This window comes from Diabrotica virgifera, chromosome 9 (assembly GCF_917563875.1).
Source record: "Diabrotica virgifera virgifera chromosome 9, PGI_DIABVI_V3a".
In the NCBI taxonomy this organism is placed as follows: Eukaryota; Metazoa; Arthropoda; class Insecta; order Coleoptera; family Chrysomelidae; genus Diabrotica; species Diabrotica virgifera.
Window position 1 is genome coordinate 588,185 of NC_065451.1, and position 6,000 is coordinate 594,184.

Sequence of the window (6,000 nt, forward strand, 5' to 3'; positions counted from 1 at the left end):
ATTTTATTTCCTTTCTTTTTGCTATTAGGAATCTACTATAGAATTATATTGTCCAAAAGATTTAACTAAGCATTGAGAACTTGATAATATAACTAACAGCGATAAAAATCATATTCATTTTGACTTCAAATTAGAAACATTTATTTGAACAGTATAATACAGTATTAACTGGGTAAATCCAGAATACAACAACAAAATATTTCCAAACACACTTTCTTTGTTGTTTAAACACCTTTTAAATATGACAATATTAATTCTGTCTGATTTAGAGTTGGTTAAAGAGACATGATTAGATAAAAATCAATTGAACAAGTTTTTTTGGATGTTTGGTAATCAGGAGTGTCAAATTCAGAAGGGTGATAAATATCTTAGATCTTTGGACCTTATCACAACCTTAATAGCAATCCTTACCCTTACTGAATGAGAGAAAAGCGACATGCGACATAGTCCAAGAAATTAAATCTCAGCATCTAAGATGATAAGTCCATAGACTCCCTAATAACCACCTTGTAGAGTTAATCTGGAAGGAAGCCCCACAGGAAGAAGGCCCTTATGATATCCATGAATGCGATGGAGAGACAATGGTCAGATTTAAGAATGATGGGACTACCCACTAACCTAACTATCATGGACAACCGTTCAAGATGGAAGCGAGTTGTGCAGTTAGCCAAGACCAACCCCGGGTTGTAGTGCTACGAAAAGAAGAAGAAAAAGATAGATAACTTCCGTCAAACAATAATGGAAGAAATACTATAAGGAAAAAGTGGTCTTGGCAGAAGACAAATGACATGGCTGCATTACATGAAGGAATGGGCAGAACTAGACCTCAAAATCTTACTAAGAAAAGCCCAAAATAGAGATATATTTGCAGAAGTCATCCTCAACCTCCATCAAAGACTGCACGTGAAGATAAAGATTAACCTGTTCAGACTTTTTGAAGACAAACGAGCAATTCACTTCATGTGTACTGTTTGGAATATATTTTCCTAAGTGTTCAATCAGTTGAAGAAGAAACCACTTATTGATTTTTCAAATTAATAATTCTAAGAAAAATGCAATTCAACCTACTTTAGATAAACTTTTGACAGACATTAAAAATCACGAAACTTTGCAAACGGTCAATAGTGGATAATTTTGCATTAATTAGACTATGTTCAAGAACAATAAGAAACCTGTGATCAAGAGAACTACACTGGAGTTGCTTAAAAGATGGAAATCAAGGTCGAGTGTTCACTTAATGCAAGCATTTCGAGACCTTCTAAGAACTGTTTACACCGTCACTATTTGTGTTTCGCACTTCCGCTGGTAAATTTCATTAGGCAGTGCTTAAAATTCGGTTTTTTTTTTTGTAGGGTTTAAATGTGGTAAAAGTGGTGACATCAGAAAAGGAACACGTGCCGTTCACATGATCAGTCCATCTTTTCAGCAGTGGATAAAAGCAATGGTGGATACAGGGGGGTCACAATGTCATGACCCCCCACCCCCCAAACGAAATTAAATATCAATTCAATCATCCTAAAAAAAATAAAAACCGAGAGCTGTCAAACAAAAAAAAATTAGGCCCACCCAAAAAATAATTGAAAACCCACTTATCCTAGTGCTGGTAAGACTAACACTGTTACTAATAAAACACTCGTATTCTAAGGTTATTCCGTATTTATATCTAGAATAGTTATCCTAAGTATAAGGTAGATATAGTACGAAACTAATTCGTTACTAATAAACTCGGTATAAGTTAGATATAAGTATTCCCACTTTATTCCGAAATAATAGTTTGGCAACGTTGCAATCTTCTGCACAAATACATAGAACAATGATAAATATTGTGCGAAATATGTCAATTTTGATTTTTCTCTGTAACCGACAGACCAAATTAACCTAGGCGAAAAGTTTTCGGAATGATAAAAATGAGTTTTTATTGATTTTTTTAAATACCAGTATACTTCTTTCATATGGATTCCACAGAATTGCTATGTCATTATTATTTTCTGAACAATAGCATTGCAAAAAAAGTTCATAGAGGTAAACAAATTAAATAAAATTTAAACTAATTGACGAATCATCTTGAAATTTTTTGTGCATTATATTATGGACTGTTTGACTCAACTTTTCATGCAATATCAAATTCAAATAAGTGAATCACCTATTTTCTAAAAACCTTACACCATCTTTAGAAAACCGATATTTAATTCTGAATTCCTTATCGGTGTATTGTGAAAAGGGATTTATTCTATCTTTGAAAAGTTTCCTTTTTCGTGTATTTTCTATCATGTTAATTAAATTATCAACTTCTTCGACAGCCGCAACACCCCTTAAGCACATTTTTTATTATATGTATAATGACTCACAAAACAAATCAAAATATAATATATTTTTGCCTCTGATGACATTGACAGTCATAAAATAGGTTATACCAGACTTAAACAAGGGTGTGGGTCGGTATAAACTTGGACTAAATTCTTATACCCAGTATAACCTATATCTAAGTTATTCCATGTTTATTGGTAGTGATTTTGCCTATACCTGATTTATTCTCAGTATAACTTTTATACTTGGTTTATTAGTAACAGTGTTAGTGACCTTGCATCAGAGAACAGTAATTAAATCACCCTCAAGATCCATGACCCCCCCCCCCCCCACAAAAAAATTTCTGTATTTATCTGCTACTGCATAAAAGAGGAAAGACAAATTTATGGAAACACAACATGATCTACTTTTATCGATTCCAAAGGGAATAACTATACTATTATATAAATACAAAACTGAAAATATACAGAGTTGTAATCAGACCAGTAGTTACATTATAAGCAGCTGAGATGATGTTACTCACAGAAAAAGATGAAGAAAAATTAAGGGTATTCAAAAAGAAAATCCTCACATAGATTATGAGCCCGATAAGAATAGAAAACAGAGAAATGAGAAGAATGAACCATGAAAAAAGAGACATAATAAAGGGAGAAGATATAGTTATTTATTTATTAAAGTGCAGAGACTGAGATGGTTGGCACACCTAGAGAGAAGGAAAGATAACCTACTGAATAAGAAGGTCACCAGATGGAAGCCAGAAAAAACCAGAATGAAAGACTGAGGGGAAGACTCAGAGAGAGATAGTGAGTTATGAGTTATGAGAGATATCAAAATCCTGAAAGTGAGAAAGTGAAGGGAAGTATGTACATATCGAAATGAGTGGAAGAAACTTGTAATGAAAGCCAAGTCATACAACAAACTTTGACAATACACAAGAATAATGCAGAGTGATTCACCACAATAAGCGAATCAGAGTAGCAAACATTCCATCCAGAATGAAAGGCCTTGATGATGGTGATATAATAAATGCATGTGCTTATGAACCTTCTCCTATTTCTCTATAGTCAAATATTTAAGTACTTACATTGTACATTGTATGCTTTCTGTTGCATTGTATTACTGCTTGTACAAAATTGAGACAACAACATATCTATCACTATTTATAATTTTTTCTACCTTGAACAGTCCTGTACAAAAACTGTGCTACAGGGAGTATGACCAATGAACAACTCAAGAAACACAGAGTAGATATTCTATAATGTTTTTCCCAATTACAGTACAGTGACTCATACAAAAAGAAGATAAAATACTACAACGGAGATAAAGGCAGTTTTTGTTTTTATTTGATTCAGAGTTGGACCACCATCTCCATATAACTATTTCAGCATCCTGCCTATTTAAGGGAAAATATCGCGATGCAATAATTCCACCTTTTGAGACACAAAACAGCGACATCTCTCGTAATACGAGAAAGACAAAAAGCCCTAGATACAAAGTTTACTAAATTTAAACGATTAGAATAATTGAAATAAAAATAATAAACAATATTTTAAATCCAAGACTTTTTGTTAAGAAACTGCTTTCTGGCTGCATCCTGTGTATCTTCGGCTTTTAAAATATATAAGCACAAGAGATGATGAATATAGAAGGAAGCAAATAAAGGACACTGGCCACGTATTTACCTTCTTTTCTCAGAATGATAATAAATGAAGCATTTTTACAGACATTATCAGTTTCGGAAGCCATATATGTTAATATGCCATTTTATCATTTAATTAAATTCTCAATTTTTGCCACAAAGGTTAACCCGGATATCCTTGTATCTTGTATTGCAGTGTAAAATACCATCCAGTTCACTACTGAGGGTTCATTTTTAAATATACAAATAAAAATCATAGTTCCCCAGAACATCGTTAGCAACGAATATAGAGGCTATTTGCGTCTATGTATTTGTTGTCTGTCTTCATTTACTATGTATCATAAATACTTCGTAAATACACAAGACCAGACAATGTTTTTTTATTTATATTCTTTATGAATATTTCCGCATGTATTAGATTTGATTCCATTGTTCCTTCATGCTAGTACTTGTTTGCATTTATAAATAGACATAGACATAGACATGGAGATTTTGCCACTATATTCAACTGGTTAGTAAATCATTAGAGGCTTTGTTTATGAGGAAATTTTTTTTGATAAGTAAATTTTTTTTGATAAGTAAATTTTTTCCAATAAACTATTTACAAAATATAAGAGTTGTAAAACATGACGTTCAGTACAAGAGAACCTTTATTATAATTATTTTACAACCGCAAACAATCCTTTTCGAAACTATTTAGGTGAACATTGTTTGTAATGGAAAATTACAACAATTATTTGCTATCTTTGAGTGGTTAGATATCAAAGATTCCGTAATTTTGGACAATAATAACATGCTATAGGTATATTTAAACTTCTTACCTTGCATAAATTGTCAACAATTGTAGAAAAACAACTTTTTAAAACAAGCATATTGAAAAATTTGTAAGAAACTATTAATGAAAATGAAACAAACTGTCTTCTCTAGGAGGATTGATTGATTACTGTCAAATTTTTTGACAGCAGGCAGCAGGTGACAGTAGAGAGCACCGTTAGGAGAAGTTCGGAGCGTTCGGAACACATGCCTGTATGCTATCGTCTCTCTTTAATTCATCATTTTAACAAGGATAAAATATGAAAATAAAAATGCAAGGACAATTTAATACAAAATCAAAGGTTAAAAAGTAAAAGTCTAGGGAAACAATGGATTTTTATTGCAAATTTTATAGATTTCGTCAGTAGATTACATTATTTCATATTCAGCGTCATTGCATCATTCTTAGAAAAATTTAATTGTTCAGGTAAAAATGACCTTGCAAAGAATAACTGTTTTACAGGTCGGTTATCTCTATTTATTACGATCTATTATTTTGATATGGTTCGTACTGGCCGAAAGTGATTCTTATTTTTTAAATGTAGACAACAATTTTTTTAGGTGTCAATAGTTATTATCAATGAATATAAATATATTATTTTAAATTATGGTTCTGGATGACCGACGAAATCTTCTTCTTTAAGTGAAATCTCCGCGACGGAGGTCGGCAATCATCACAAATATTCGGATTTTAGAGACGGCTGCTCTGAAAAGTTCATTTGACGTACATCCGTACCATTCTCTCAGGTTGCGCAGCACAGTGGCGGATCCACGGCGGGGCGATAGCCCCCCCTCTTAAACCAAGTGATTTCATTTTTTTTAATTAGGTATATTATAATTTTAAAAACATTAATTTATTTTCATAGAAATTTAGCCAATCCCCCCTCCCCATCGTAACAACGCTGGATCCGCCATTGGCGCAGCCACGATATTCTGCGTCTCCCTATGCTTCTTTTTCCTTGAATCTTTCCCTGCATATTCAATTGGAGCAAGTTGTATCTCTCTCCACGTGTAATATGACCCGCAGCTCGAATGATTCTGTTTTTTTTTATTGATGCAGCATTTAAGTTCCAAGCTTCAATTCCATAAAACGTGGTCTAAGTCGAGAAAACGTAGCACCTAGCCAATCTAACTATTAGCTCCAACTTCAAATCTCTTGTGCAGAACACTTTTCTCATTTTGTTAAAATTTGCTCTAGCCTTTTCTATTCTGATTTTGATTTCCTGTAAGTAATCTCCTGT

At 32.8% G+C, this 6,000-nt stretch overlaps 1 protein-coding gene across 2 annotated transcripts in view; it reads right to left on the bottom strand.

Moving 5' to 3' along the window:
* Positions 1–4,932, bottom strand: part of LOC114324891 (uncharacterized) — a 57,780-nt gene extending 52,848 nt beyond the window's left edge. Inside the window, exon 1 of one of the 2 annotated variants that reach the window (XM_028272790.2) lies at positions 4,768–4,932. The gene's annotated coding sequence lies outside the window, so the exon portion shown is untranslated. Of the gene's footprint in view, positions 1–3,391; positions 3,503–4,767 lie in introns of those variants that run through there. The other variant, XM_050662864.1, reaches the window with a different exon arrangement.
* Positions 4,933–6,000: the final 1,068 nt, after the last annotated feature.